This window comes from Grammomys surdaster, unplaced genomic scaffold (assembly GCF_004785775.1).
Source record: "Grammomys surdaster isolate TR1022 unplaced genomic scaffold, NIH_TR_1.0 217, whole genome shotgun sequence".
In the NCBI taxonomy this organism is placed as follows: Eukaryota; Metazoa; Chordata; class Mammalia; order Rodentia; family Muridae; genus Grammomys; species Grammomys surdaster.
In genome coordinates, this window is record NW_021604662.1 from 3,712,091 (window position 1) to 3,728,801 (window position 16,711).

The window sequence follows — 16,711 nt, forward strand, 5'->3', positions numbered from 1 at the left end:
TCCTCTTCCTCTTCCTCTTCCTCTTCCTCTTCCTCTTCCTCTTCCTCGTCTTCTTCCACAAGATTTACAAAGCTCCACCTAGTGTTTGGTGTGGATCATCTGCATCAGTTTCCATTAGCCTGTGGGTGAATCCTGTCAGAAGACAGTTATGGTACACTCTTGTCTGCAAGCATAGCAGAATATGATTAATAGTGTAAGGGGTTGGCTCTCTCTCATGGCATGGGTCTCAAGTTGGGCCACTTATTGGTTGATCATTTCTTCAATTTCTGTTTAGTCTTTATACTTGCATGTCTTGTAGGCAGGACAAATTGTGAGTAGAAAGTCTTCTGGATGGGTTGGTGTCCCTATCCTTTATTGGAAGTCTTTCCTTGTTATAGTATGTGGCTGTTTCAGGTTCCATATCCCCTATTGCTATGAGTCTTAGCTAGGGTCACCCTCATAGGTCTTCGGAGTTTCCCTTGTCCTAGGTTTCTAGCTTATCCCAGGAATGACCATGCTCCAATCCCAGTCTGCTCCTTCTTAAGATCAAACTGAGGTTAGGTACTCTTGGAAGATTACTCCAGAGGTTTTATGTTCTTTCAGGGCACCTTATCACAGGGTCATGGTGTAGATATTTATTATTGCTGATAAATGTCTTGAGCACTTGGCCAATCTGCTGAATAGTGTCTACTTATAATTGGTTAATGTTTTATTTTGACTTATTAACACAGCACCTTGATAGGTAACCTAGACTGGCCTTGAATTCATGATTCTTTTGCTTTCACCTCTTGAGTGCCAGGATTACAGGTAGGCATGCCCCACACAAAACCTGGCACTATCAGTATGTTTATTCAGTGCTAAAGAGTCAGCCTTGAAAATGTACATATAAGTGAAGTTATATGGATTGAACAAGTTACATTTGGGAGTACATATGTATATACTTATGCAATATATGAATGCAATAATAGTTGATCTGAAAAGAGGCTGTGAGTTCAAAGGAGAGTGGAGGAGTGGAATATGTGATGGTTTGGAAGGAGGAAAGGGAGAAAAGTTGTAATTCTAATATAACTCAAATATCTAAAAATATTTGTATTATTTTAAATTATGTGTAGGTGTGTATTTGCATATGAGTATTTACACATGGGTGCAGGTGCCTGCAGAGACCAGAGGCATCAGACCTTCTGGAGCTGGACTGGTAGACAGTTGTGAGCCATCTGATATGAGTGCTAGGAAATGAACCCAGATTCTCTGAAGAGCAGTGTTTGTACTTTACTGTTGAGCCCTCTTGCCAGCCCCTCTAGTGGCACTTTTGGCCACAAATGTACTACAGTTTTTCTTTGGAATCCATGGAGGATTGGTTTCAGACTGTTTACAAATATCAAAATCCCATGGATACTCAAGTCTCTCTCTTCTCTCTCTCTGTCTCTCTCTCTGTCTCTGTCTCTCTCTCTCTCTCTCTCTCTCTCTCTCACACACACACACACACACACACACACACACACACACACACACACACACACTGAAGCTCCATGGCTTAAAAATGGATATTAAAACTGTAAAGAAGCTTTGGGTGTTGGCAAATGCCTGTTTGAGCATCTGTGTTAATCTAGGCACAAAACAAAAAAAGCCCTGGCAAAGCATTATGAGAAAAAGAATCTCCAAATATGCCCTGAGTTCATTTTGTATTGGCCAGCTACTGCTGGGCATAGGACCTGGCCTTAATAATCCTTTTGCATCCTCAGTGAAACTCCAGTGGAAAAGATAATTTTTCAGTTGTGCATTGTTATAAATTTGAGTCCCTGTCAATGTGGCACCATAAGGTTTATCCTAGTCTGTCCCTTTCATCCATTTTTTTTTTAATGCTGGGTTTTGAAAATGCTATACCCCTGTAGTTTAGCTACATCCTAAACTCTTCTTTTACTTTTTATTTTGAGACAGGGTCTCACTAAGTGGGCTAGACTGGCCTTAAACTTGTGGTTTTTCTACTGTAGCCTCGGAGAAGCTAGGATTATAAGCTTATACTACTAAGATCAAGTTCCTTTTCTATTTAATACCACAAAGAGATCATTTTTTTCTAGTTTATTGGGCATTGTACTTAGGGTCTTGTGCATGCTGGGTAAGCTCTATTAGGTAGTATACCTAGCTCCCTAAATCTTTGTAATTTGTTTTTCTGACAGTGAGAATCCCACTATATACAATTTCTTCTTTTGTTTAATTACTAGAATGCAGATGATTTTAGGATTGTAACATATAACCCTGTGACAATTGAATTAGTCTGTTATAGTATAGTATTTGTACGTTTTTGCTTACTTTTAATCATTTTAAATCATTTTAAAATATAATTACAGCATGTTGCCTTTCTGTTTCCTCCCTCCAATTCTTCCCTTATAACACCTTTGCTCTCTCCCATGTTTCCGCCCAAAACCATGACTTTTTTTATTATAATTGTGTTATACACACACACACACACACACACACACACACACACAAATATATATATATATAACCTTCTCAGTCCATTTAGTGCTACTTGTGTATATGTGACTGTGACTTCAGGGCTGACTACTTGATATTGCATAACCAGTTAGGGGCTTATCCATAGAGGAGATAATTTATTCTAGTAAGCATTTCTTAATTGCCAGCAGCTCGCTGTCTATTGGTGGGATCCTGTGAGACTTCTGTCTTCCATGTTAAGAAGCTATGATGGTTTGTATATGCTTGGCCCAGGGAGTGGCACTACTTGGAGATATGGCCTTGTTTTGTCATTATGAGAGTGGGCTTTAATACCCTAATCCTTGCTGTCTGGAAGCCAGTGTTCTCCCAGCAGCTTTCAGATGAAGATCTGAAATGATCTGAATTCAGATGAAGATGTAGAACTCTCAGGTCCTCCTACACTGTTCCTGCCTGGATGCTATCATGCTCCGACCTTGGTGATAATGGACTATGAAACTTAGTTTCCAAAGAAGCTCTACTATTGTCCAATTCAACCAGCCATATGTGAAGGCACTGATTGCTCTGCATGCTTGCCATTCTTACTTGGTTGCTCTGTGACTTCAGCTCTCTGAAAGGTTCAGGAAGAACTATATATTGGAAATGAATGTATTTTATTGTAAGCACAAGAATAATTTTCAAAACTCTATATGACAAATGGAATACAGAATGAAAGAACTTTGGTTTTTCTTGGGGGGGGTTTAAAGAGGTAACGTAAGTTTAGCTAGGAAATTAAGGTCAAAACTCTAATTTGATATATCAGTATAGAATAATTATTTATAATGTAATACATCATTTTGAGATAAATAGCCATACTGCATAGAAACATCATGTACAAGGAAAAATTAGTTTCTTTGATTCCCTTGATATTTTTCAAGGGTTTGGTTCCCTTTTAGATCAAATAAAGCTACCCATAACAAACATATTATACTAGTTTGTGTGTATTAATCACAGGTTGTATATTTGAAGCTTATGAGGAATGTAAATTGAAATATAAACTGAAGTGAGGGAGGTTACAAGTAAGAGGGGGACATGAGGATTCTCTGTGTGGGTGACAAACCAAAGCAAAATATAATGGCATACATGTATGGAAATTCTAAAGTGAGACTGACTAACTTGTACATTAACTTAAAATTATTTTTAAACATTAAAGGGCACCAATAAAACCATCACAGGTTTGGAATTTATGTATGTATACACACATATATGCATACATACAAACACATATACACCCATACATACATACATACATACATACATACATACCATACATCTACCAAACAAAGAACTTTAAAATGTGCTACACTTCAAAACTGGGGACATGCTCAGATTAATTATCATATAGTCATGCAATGAAACATCAGGTTGTCATTAAAAGTATTTCCAAACTTAAATTAAAACAAAAAGAATTGTTCCCTTTAGCAAGACATGGGCAATTTCTGTGTCCTGAATCAAGAGATGGAATAGGAAGATTTATTTTTGCCATTGTAACATGCAGTACATACTTAGTACATAGTGAATATGAGTAAGACATGTCTTGAAAATTCAAAGTTCTCTAAGTACCTTTAATCTCCAGTTGCATCATCTCACCATTTCTTGCAAATCCATGGGACTATTTAGCAGGGTGTTTTGGAGAATCAAAAGAGTGAGAGAATAACTGTTGTAAGTCCATCCACTCCACAGGGGTAATTTATAATTCTATAGTAAGATTGATACTTTAAGGGGCATGCAGAAGTGACAAAGCAAAGTCTATGAGTCACCCACGACTCTAAATTGGGTGACAGTTTTGAATAAAAACTGAGCATTCAGCATGGATTTGAAAAACTTTTCATTTGTCATTTTATCTCTAAGGGACTGAGAAGCTTTTCTTGAGGTAGAGTGGGAGCAAAAGGAAAATTATAGGTTAAGAGATAAAAGCAGAGGAAGTGTCGCAATAATGGAGCTAGCAGTTCTCAAGGTGGGAAGGGTGCATTTATACAGAAAAAGAACTCAGTGCTAACAAAGAGTTCCCTGGGGCAGGTAAGACACGAGAATAAATTAGGTACAAAGCTCAAGAGTCCTAGAAAAATTGTAACATGAATGTAACCAGCTGTTCTCTCTGAACCTCACGGACCATATCCACTTAGCTAGTGATCACCCACAACCAAAACAACATTAGTCGAGGTTACTAAATCAATACCATGTGTTTTCTATCACTGCTGCAGCTATTTAGGAACGAAGACAGCTTGTTCATGTTTTAGATTATTTTACTATTTGCACTTCTTTCCCTGGTTCACTGTTAAATGTCTGGGGAAGAAAATCTAAGTGAAAATTGATGTAGTTAGTGATTTGTTGTACAGAATGGAAGCTATGACAAATACTGTGTATTTGAAATCGGTTTAGAAATTAGATTTTAGGAGTTGGAGTTACAGTTCTACACTTAAGCGTGCTTACTGCTCTTGCAGATGACCTGGGCTCAGTTCCAGCACCCATGTGAAATAGCTCACTATAACTCCAGGTAGCCTAAAACTCTAGTTCCAAGGGGGCATAACAACTTCTTATACTCACAGGCATTGTATGCATTGGTTGCACAGGAAGATAAGCAGGCTTGCCACATCCATATAAATAAAACTAAAATTTAAAAGAGAAATGAGTGAAATTTTAAATGCCTACAACCCAAAAGTAAATGTATGAAATGATGGATTGTTAATTAGCCTGACTTATTAATCTACATTGTAACCTTGCATCAGGAAATTGCTTCATGGTCCAATCACTGATTTAACAATAAAAATTTCCCACTGGCCTACCTGGGAAAGCATCTGAGCCAGTTTGAACTCAGTGTCTCAAATACCACTCACCCATCACCAAAACATTCTTTATTCCTTGATACAAATTATGTGCTTTGTTTTAAATTAACATAAAATCTTTCTTTAATTTCACATAATACAAGTAAATACTTAAAAATTCAGTCTCACAGGGTAATTTTCATAAATACTGAGAAACTTGATTCATGCTTTTCTATGCTAGCCCTCCCCTCTGTTGTGTAACTAGTTATAACTTTCATGTAGAACACATTGCAAGTTTTATTATTTCTACTCCTTAGATTATAAATGCTCAAATACTAAAGATTTGTGGCTTTCATGGGTATACTGCTGTCACATCTTAGAAATTCACCAAATAATAATAATAAGTATGAATTCCATGTAAAAAGGGGAGGATGCTATTTACAATGACAATGGCCAAAAGGTTAAGTGTTGATAAGATTTCTATAGCTTTGAAAGGCAATGGAAGTTCTCTCTCTCTCTCTCTCCCTCTCCCTCTCCCTCTCCCTCTCCCTCTCCCTCCCCCCCTCCCCCCCTCCCTCCCCCCCTCTCTCTCTCTCTCTCTCTCTCTCTCTCTCTCTCTCTCTCTCTCTCGTTGTCACTGTGTAATTCAGAACATAAATCCACAGCATTTAAGATGACAAGACTTTGTATTTACATAGAGACTTCCCCCAAGGAATTCACATCACTCCTTAGGAATGGGTCCATTAATTCTTATACCTTAGGGAACTCCAGTGGGAAGATAGATCTTTATGTCTAGTTGTCATATATGGAAGAACCATGCCTGAGCTAGGTTTATAACTTTCTCAAGGTCACTTGAGCCAAGCTGCATTGCCAGAAGTACGAAAATACAGAGTAATATCAATTTCCCATGTGGAAGAAGGACTATTTGGGTCACTCAGGGTAAGGGAAGAACATGGCTTTTCAGAAAATGTCTTCCATCATTTTTACTCTCCTATGTAACCTGTGACTGAGACACATTATTTGTGGTTAGTGTTTCTGAAACCATGATTTTTCTGAACACTGGAATATAAAAGACATTGATATATCTTCAGTAAATAGGGGGGCGCTTCCGTGACCTAAATCAGTTTGAAATCTTCTGTGTTCTATATTTACTTTTTGGTGATTCATGGTTCATATTAGTGCAGTAAGACTCAAAGAAGTCCCATAGTGAAGAAAATTACACAGCTTTGTTTAAGCCACAGTTTTCCTGGGTTATTTGACCTTGGATATAGGTTCTTTTATATTGCATATCTTAATGACTTATGGAACTACTTTTCAATGAATTATGTTATTGGGAAATACATTTTTTTTTTGCCTAAAGGTTCTCATGAAGATGTTATTCTCTACATAATCTTTTACTCTCTGATATTTGCAGGCATGAACTTTATGTATTGAGCACTGAGTAGATGAACAATCTGGTACAGACTACAAATCATTGAGAACCCATTGAAAAAGACAGAAGATAGATCTAAAACAGTTGTATAAACTAGAAGAGGATTTTAGAAACATTGAAAAGTAGTAGGGAGTGTAGAATATGGGGAGATATGAACTATGTCATTCAAAGCAAGGAGTAAGTAAGTCTTATGTGTACCAAACCTCAATAGAAAGACAAATGATTTCCCAGGGAAAGCTTCAGATCATATTTCAAGATGATATCCTACTAAGAGATTTCATTCTTGTGGCTTCTAGACTTTGCTTCTAGACAAGCCAATATTAGAATATCTTAGTCATTATCTTGTAACAGTTTTGCTTTAACATTTGCTGTTTTTCATCAGTTGTTATTGCATGCCTATATAATATAAACACATAATCCTAAATATAACATATTCAATATGTATAATGTTACTTTTACATATGTTCTCAGAGCTTACCATTTGGTATTAGATAACCAATTAGTACACTCTTTCATGGGGAAGATTATTTATCTACTCTCTACATTTCTTATTTGCCAATACCAGACATGAGAAACCTTCTTTTGAGTTGTTGGTTAGGGTTTTCAAAGGGACTCCTAAGATATATAGCCTGTTGATATTGCCCTTGGTTGTCCCCTCCTTCCCAGATGGGAATGTAAGTCCCTATTGCTGAAGATACCAAGCATTTCTGAAAAAAGGTCCAGAAGCCCCTGAGCTAGAACTGTCTTTAAATACCTCCTCCTTGAGAACTAGCTGTCATGGTGCTGAAGAAGGTGATATACAAGTTTTCAGAGGGTGGCGACCAGCAGTCCTATCCAGCTATGATGCGTATGAACTAAAAACCAGAACAGCATGATAACGCTAAGGATGTAGTAGTAGTATACATACCTTGGTGGTAAGCAACATCTCTCTAATTTGAGTTAAGACTCAATCGAGAAGGAAAGCATGCCTGGTACTAGAAACCTACCCAATTACCCAGGGATATTGAATTCATGGATCTTGGAAGAGAGCCTACAACCACAACTTTACTAAACCAGCATAATCACTAACAATTAGGTTAACTGAAGTGGGAAGACCCATCCTAAATGTGGGTGGCATCTGTTACATAGATTGGTATTCTGAACAAAATATATTTTTTAAAAATGAGTTAAACACAAGAATTCATTACATTCTAAATTCTGACTACAAACACAGTAAGACCAGTTGTCTCACAATCCTAGTCCCACTTTGTCATCACAAAGGACTGGACACTCAAGCTGTGAGCCAAAGTAAATACTTTTTCTCTGAAGTTCCTTTGGTCAGGAACAGTGCTGTGGCAATGAGATAAGTAACTAATACGAAGGTTAAGGGCAATGCTTGGATTGGTTTGCACAAGAATAGGTTGATAACTTCTCATAGTGCCACAATCCAATTTTAAACCTCCCTGATTAATTTCCAGCAACACAATCCAAATTCCTTTGCATGATATATAACCTTTTTCAAGGAAACAAAGTACATTGTACCTGACTCTAATACATATTCTTAGCTCTCCTGTCAAAATCCAGTGCTGCCTTCCAGGTAATTCTTTTATCGCTAATTGCCAAATAATTAAAATGGCCTTTGACTAATGAGAGGTCCTGGCATATTTGAGATGGGAGAGTGAGGGCAGAATGGATTTGGCTTAGAAGGAGAAGTAAAGGAGAATTTGTCTTTATACAAATCCCAATGCCTATGCATTCTCACTTTTTAACTGAGGCATCTGATCCTCTAAAGGATATCTCTTTCATATAAAAGTAGGTTCCTTGTCCATTTCAGCACACCGATTGGTGTATTCTGTGTTCAGTTCATATTTAGGTAGTATTCATGTTGGTGTGAGACTTTATGGGTATAATTTCTGACATTAGTTGTAGGTGACACAATCTCATTTAATAAAAACAAACAAACAAACAAACAAAGAAACAAAATCCTCCCTGATCCTTTGGATATTACAGTCTTTTTGACCCCACTTCCACACTGTTCTCTGAGCCTTACATGTGGGAGTGTGTTGTAGGTATATATCTATTGATACATAAACAGGACCCAACGTTTTGCTGTATATAGGAAATGCATCTCAGTGACAAAGACAGACACTACCTCAGAGTAAAATGCTGAAAAACAATTTTTTCCAAGCAAATGGTCCCAAGAAACAAGCTGGAGTACCCATTCTAATATCGAATAAAATCAACTTTCAACTTAAATTTATCAAAAAAGATAAGGAAGGATATTTCATACTCATCAAAGGAAAAAATCAACCAAGATTAATTCTCAATTCTGAACATCTATGTTCCAAATGCAAGAGCACTCACATTTATAAAAGGTACTTTACTAAACAGAGACACGGCAAAACTAACAGATGTTATGAACCAAATGTATTTAACAGATATCTATTGAACATTTCATCCTAAAACAAAAGAATATGCCTTCTTCTCAGCATCTCATGGTACCTTCTCCAAAATTGACCATATAATGGTTACAAAACAGGCCTCAACAGATACAAGAAAATTGAAATAACCCCATGCATTCTATCAGATCACTATAGACTAAGACTGTTTTTCAATAACAACAGAAACAATAGAAAGCCCACATACATGTGCAAACTGAACAACACTCTACTCAATGATAACTTGATCAGAGAAGAAATAAGGAAATTAAAGACTTTTTAGAATTTAATCAAGATGAAAGCATATCATATCAAAACTTCTGGGACACAATGAAAGCAGTGTTAAGAGGAAAACTCATAGCTCTAAGTGCCAACAAAAAGAAGCTGGAGAGAGCATACACTAGCAGCTTGACAACACACCCGAATGCTCTAGAATGAAAAGAAGCAAATACATTCAAGAGGGGTAGATGGCAGGAAATAATTATACTCAGGGCTGAAATCAACCAAGTAGAAACAAAAAGAACTATACAAAGAATCAACAAAACCAGGAGCTGGTTCTTTGAGAAAATCAACAAGGTAGATAAACACTCAGCCAGACTAACCAGAGGGCAGAAAGACAGTATCCAAATTAATAAAATCAGAACTGAAAAGGGTGACATAACAACAGAAACCAAGGAAATTTAAAAAAAAATCAGATTCTACTACGAAAGCCTATACTCAACAAAATTGCAAAATCTGGATGCAATGGACAATTTTCTAGACAGATACTAGGTACCAAAGTTAAATCAGGAGCAGATAAACTATCCAAACAGTCCCCTAACCCCTAAAGAAATAGAAGCAGTCATTAAAACTTTTCCTACCAAAAGAAGCCCAGGACTGGATGGTTTTAGTGCAGAGTTCTATCAGATCTTCAATGAAGATCTAATACCAATTCTCTTCAAACTATTTGACAAAATAGAAACAGAAGAAACACTACCCAATTTGTTCTATGAAGCCACAGTTACACTCATACCCAAACCACACAAAGACCCATCAAAGAAAGAGAACTTCAGACCAATCTCCCTTATGAGTATTGATGCAAAAATACTCAATAAAATTCTCAAAAACTGAATCCAAGAACATATCAAAACAACCATCCATCATGAGCAAGTAGGCTTTATCCCAGGAATGCAAGGACATAATTCACCATATTATCAAACTCAAAAAACCAAACCACATGATCATCTCACTAGATGCTGAGATAGCATTTGCCAAAATTCAAAACCCCCTCATGGTAAAAATCTTGGAAAGAACAGGAATCCAAGGCCCATACCTGAACAAAATAAAAGCAAAATACAGCAAAACAGTAGCCAACATAAAAAAAAAAAAAGGAGAGACATTTGAAGCAATCCCACTAAAATCAGGGACTAGACAAGGCTGCCCACTCTCTCCCTAACTATTCAATATAGTACTAGAAGTCCTAGGCAGAGCAATTAGGCAACAAAAGGAGGTCAAAGTTATGCAAATTGGAAAGGAAGAAGTCAAAATAATATAAAATACCTTGGTGTGACACTAACCAAGCAAGTGAAAGATCTGAGTGACAAGAACTTCAAATCTCTAAAGCAAGAAATCAAAGGAGATATCAGAAGATGGAAAGATCTCCCATGCTCATGGATTGGCAGGATTAACATAGTAAAAATGACCATCTTGCCAAAAGCAATCTACAGATTCAATGCAATCCCCATCAAAATTCCAACTCAATTCTTCACAGAGTTAGAAAGAACCATTCTCAAATTCATTTGAAATAACAAAAAAGCCAAAATAGAGAAAACTATTCTTAACAATAAAAGAACTTCTGGGAGAATCACCATCCCTGACCTAAAGTGGTACTACAGAGCAATAACGATAAATACTGCATGATATTGGAACAGAGACAGGCAGAAAGATTAATGGAATAGAATTGAAGACTCAGAGTTCCAGGTCAGCCTGGTCTACAGAGTGAATTCCAGGACAGCCCAGGCTATAAGAGAAATCCTGTCTCAAAAAACCAAAGAATTGAAGACTCAGAAATGAACCTGCACACCTATGGTCACTTGATCTTTGACAAAGGAGCTAAAAAATCCAGTGGAAAAAAAACATAGCATTTTTTTGTTTATTTTATTTTATTTTTTTATTGGATGTTTTATTTACATTTCATATGTTATCCCCTGACCCCATCTCCCCCCCACCCAGGAACGCCCTATCCCCTCACTCCTCCTTCTGGTTCTCTGCGGATGTACCACTACCTATCCCTCCCCCACTCCCACCTCCCGACCCTCAAATTCCTACCCACTGGGGCATCCAGCCTTCATGAGACCAAGGATCTCTTCTCCTGTCTATGCCCGACATGGCCCTCCACCCTTACATATACAGCTGAAGCCATGGATCCCTCCCTAAGTGCTCCCAGGCTGGTAGTTTAGACCCTGGGAGCTCTGGTTGGTTGGTATTGCTGCTCTCCTCATGGGGCCCCAAACCCCCTCAGCTCCAACAGTCTTCACTCTAACTCCTCCATTGGGAACCCCATGTTCAGTTCAATGGCTAGCTGTAAGCATCTGCCTCTGAATATGTCAGACTCTTGCAGACCTCTAAGGAGACATCTATATCAGGCTCTTATCAGCATGCACTTCCTGACTTCCTCATCAGCATCTACCTTTGGTGACTGTCTATGGGATGGATACCCAGGTGGAATGGTCTCCAGATGGCCCCTCCTTCAGTTTCTGTCCCTCACTTTGTCTCCTTATTTGCTCCCTTGAGTATTTTGTTGTTCCTTCTAAGAAGGACCAAATCACCCCCCACTTGGTCTTCCTTCTTCATGAGCTTCATGTGGACTGTGAATTGAATCTTGGGTATTTCAAGGTTCTGGGCTAATATCCAATAATCAGTGAGTGAATACCACGTGTGTTCTTTTGTGATTGGTTTACCTCCCTCAGGATGGTATTTTCTAGTTCCATCCATTTACCCAAGAATTTCTCGAATTCATTGTTTTTAATAGCTGAGTAATACTCCATTGTGTAAATGTACCACATTTTTTGTATCCATTCCTCAGTTGAAGGACATCTGGGTTCTTTCCAGCTTCTGGCTATTATAAATAAGGCTGCTATGAACATAGTTGAGCGTATGTCCTTGTTATAAAAACATAGCATTTTTAACAAATGGTGCTGGTTCAACTGGACATCAACATGTAGAAGAATGAAAATCAACCCATTCTTATCTCCTTGTACAAAGCTCCAGTCCAAGTGGATCAAGGACCTCCACATAAAAGCAGATATACAGAAACTAATAGAGGAGAAAGTGGGGAAGATCCTTGAATACATGGGCACAGGGGAAAAGTTCCAGTACAGAACACCAGTGGCTTATGTGCTAAGATCAAGAATTGACAAATGGGACATCATAAAATTGCAAAGCTTCTGTAAGGCAAAGGACACTGTCATTAGGACAAAATGGCAACCAACAGATAGGGAAAAGATCTTTATCAATCCTACATCTGATAGAGGACTAATAGCCAATGTATACAAAGAACTCAAGAAATTAGACTCTAGACAATCAAATAACACAATTCAAAAATGGGGTACAGAGGTAAACAAAGAGTTCTCAACTGAGGAAACTCAAGTGGTCAAAAGGCACCTAAATAAATGTTCTACATCCTTAGTCATCAAGGAAATGCAAATGAAAACAACACTGAGATTCTACCTCATACCAATCAGAATGGTAAAGATCAAAAGTCAGGTGACACCACATGGTGGTGAGGATGTGAAGGAAGAGGAACACTCCTCCACTGTTGGTGAAATTCCAAGCTGGTACAATCACTCTGGAAATCAGTCTGGTAGTTCCTGAGAAAATTGGACATAGTAGTACCTGAGGATCCAGCTATACCACTCCTGGGAGTATACCCAAATGATTCTCCAGCATACAACTAGGACACATGCTCCCCTTTGTTCTTAGGAGCCTTATTTATAATAGCCAGAAATTGGAAAGAACCCAGATGTCCTTCAACAGATGAATGGATACAGGAAATGTGGTGCATTTACACAATAGAGTACTACACAGCTAAAACAATGAATTCATGAAATTGTTCTTAGGCAAATGGATGGAACTGGAAAATATCATCCTGTGTGAGGTAACCCAATCACAAAAGAACACACATGGTATGTACTCTCACTGATAAGTGGATATTAGCTCTAATTCTTGGAATACCCAAGATACCATTCACAGACCACATGAAGCTCAAAAGAAGGAAGACCAAAATGTGGGTGCTTCTGTACTTCTTAGAAAGGGGAACAAAATATTCATGGGATCAAATACATAGACAAAGTGTAAAGCAGAGACTGAAGGAAAGGCCATTAAAAGACTGCCCCACCTGAGGATCCATCTCATACAGTCACCAAACCCAGACACTGTTGTGGATGCCAAGAAGTGTTTGCTGACAGGAGCCTGATATAACTGTCTCCTGAGAGCCTCTGCCAGAGCCTGAAAAATACAGAGGTGGATGCTGACATCTAACCATTGGACTGAGCACAGGATCCTGAATGGTGTCTCTAATGGAGGAGTTAAAGAAAGGAATGAAGGAGCTGAAGGGGTTAGGGGTTTGCAACCACATAGGAAGAACATTGCCTTACAGTTTCCATGGAAAGTTTTACATTCTAGAATCAAAGAATTCCCAAGAAGAAAGGCAAACTCCTCCTTGGCAGCTGATTAAGTACATGATGCTGCTCAGTGTGTCATATTTAAAACCTCATGACTCCTAATATGTTCCACTGAAGAAGCAGATGTCATCTTGACAGGATCTCTTTGTTTCTCGATAGATGCTACAAGAGCTGCCCATGCTCTCTAGAGTAGGTAATTTATCAAGAGATCAAGATTATTCACTGTTTTTATCAATACATTTTATGCAGTCATACTTATTTCAAACAAAAGTCTCTCTTTCTAATTGTTTTTGCTTTTCTTTTGATGGGAGCCTGAATTTAGAACAAATGTACTGAACTGCAAAGTTATCTTGAGTATAAAATGAAGACTACACAAAGTACTTCTACTTATAATGAAATGTCAAAAACTTCCTCGATCTGACAGCTTTACCTAGAAATTGAGAATAACATTTACCTTTTCCCTCTCTATAATATCATTTTTTCTTTTTCAATAGAAAGACATTTGATGCCATGGGATTCTAAGAAAAGTAAAACCAACTGCAAATCATCTTAATATGTTTAAGTAGTCAAATGGCACATTCAGATGCTTCCAACATGATCAGCTCAAATTGCCCTCATCTGGTCATACTTTTGTTTTATTGGATATATTATTTATTTACATCTCAGATGTTACCCCTCTCCCCATTCCCTCCCACATAAACCTCCTATCCCATACTTCCTCCTCCTTTTGCTTTTATAGCATTTTGATTTCATGCAAGTATTAAGGTCAGTTCTAGGTTGAAAACTTGAAATACAATAGATGCAAATAGTCAAGGAACAAGCAAGATAATAAACATGAATAGTAAAAGAATAAGCAAGGCAATAAACAGAGTCCTGTGATTGTTCCTATGATCACTATTTCTAAGGGCTTATCAGGATGACCAAAATATCTGACCATACTTCCCTGTCCTAGCCCAAAGTCATTTTCATGCTTGAAGCCTACTTCTTTGCTCTAGCCTAAGATTTATATTCCTGCCTGTAATTACTTCTTTGTTTTAGCTCAGGATTTAGATTCCTGCCTGAAATTACTTCTTTGTTCTAGTCTAATGTCAGATTCCTGCCTATATCCCACGTCCTTGTCCTTGGCCAATGTCAGATTCCTGCCAGGCAGTCCCAAAAGCTCTCTACATCTCCCCCTTTTTTATTGCATAAACAAGACTGAGCCTGTCTTTGGTCCTTCTGACAAGAATGCCTTCTTTACCCATTATGGAATATGCATTACCAAAAGCAATGAACTTCTGTCTTAGGTTGGTAAGGCTCTGTGTAGAATCTTAACCTTTCTTCTGAGAACAATGGAAGCATATTCTTTTTTTTGTCATAGGAAACAGACAAAAGAGAAAACAAAACCCAAAGTCTCTAGAGGCCTGTGCTCTGCCTGGACTTGTATGCTGTCACTTCTGTCTCATACTGATGAAAGCACATCCTATGGCTAAAATGAGAGTTAGGGACCAATAAAAGCTCAGAATATATGTAGATTTGGAGAATTCTGATGAATTGACACAAAATAGCAATTTACAACATGGAGAAGCTATATATGTACACTATGATCATGTGCTCAATTTCAGTTATGCAGGAAATGCTGAGTGACTCAGCCCTAAGCATGGCACATGTTGTTTGTCCTTCAGGAGCAGAAACTATTAGTGTGTCACTAAATTCTATTATCACTTTGTAGAAATATGAATTTGATGCCTCTTCTAACAGTCCTTGAAATTTGTCAGTCATGTGACTGAACTATGGTCAAAGAAACATGAGTGAAAATTTCAAGTATAGCCCAATAAATTCTAAACACATATCTCTATTATCTTCTTCTAATGGAAAGGCATGATGATACTTCATGTTATCCCAGAGCACAAATAATTTTTTGACATAGAATAGTCATTATTTCGTTTTTTTCTGATACATGTATTTTCCATGTATTATGACACAAGACTAACGAAATTCCACTGTGTTGAATTGACATGCTTATCAATCATTCATTATAGCAGCTAGCCTAGAATAGTCTGACTATATCTGTACTCACATCATAATGCACCCCACCTCCTGTACATATTTACTTCTAACCTTTGATTCACCAATTCATAGACTTAGACATGACCTTTGAGTGTGATGACAAGTTATTATTCACTTTTTCAACACTTATTACTTTGCTCCAGACACTTCAGACTTAGATTTTCTGGCTCGGGGATTCTCTTAAAATATTCCATTTCAGAATGATATAAACTGCCAATATTCTTTTCATGATTTATTTAGTACTGATTGTATTTACTGGCACTTTTTCACATCAGATATTTTCTTTTTTGTCTCCAAGTAAACACCTGCCATCAAGTCCTTCTTAATGTGTAAAGAACTTAAATTTTTTAAAATAGACTACACTTAAGTTTGAATTGTGGCTTTGATATTTACTAATGATTTGATTGGAGGCTTAGTGACCATATCTTCCTTTTAACATGGAGATAAACATTATATTTACTCCATCTAGTTACTGACTTTAGTGGGATTGCTTCAAAAATTGTCTTGATTTAGGATGACATTGGTTGTGGGGTTCTCATATATACTCATATGTAGCTTTTATTTGGTGGAGGTATGTTCCCTCTAGCTCAATATTCTTTAGGACTTTTATTATGAGGGTATACTGGATTTTTGTCAAAGGCTTTTTATTGACATGATTATGCTATTTTTGTCTTTAAGTCCACTCACATAGTTTATTACATTTATTGATTTAATGTGTGTTGTGTTGAAATACCCCTTTACCTTAGGAATAACATTATCTGGGTCACGATACATATTTTTTGTGATATATATCTGTATTCTGTTTGCAAGTATTTTATTGGTATTTTTGAATCTATGTTCATAAGGAATGTTCACCTGTAGTTTTCTTTCTCTTCTTCTTCTTCTTCTTCTTCTTCTTCTTCTTCTTCTTCTTCTTCT

The 16,711-nt window shown here is 37.4% G+C and overlaps 1 long non-coding RNA gene across 2 annotated transcripts in view; it reads left to right on the forward strand.

Moving 5' to 3' along the window:
• Nucleotides 1-16,711, forward strand: part of LOC114625408 — an 86,624-nt gene that overhangs the window by 62,783 nt on the left and 7,130 nt on the right. The window lies entirely within an intron of this gene.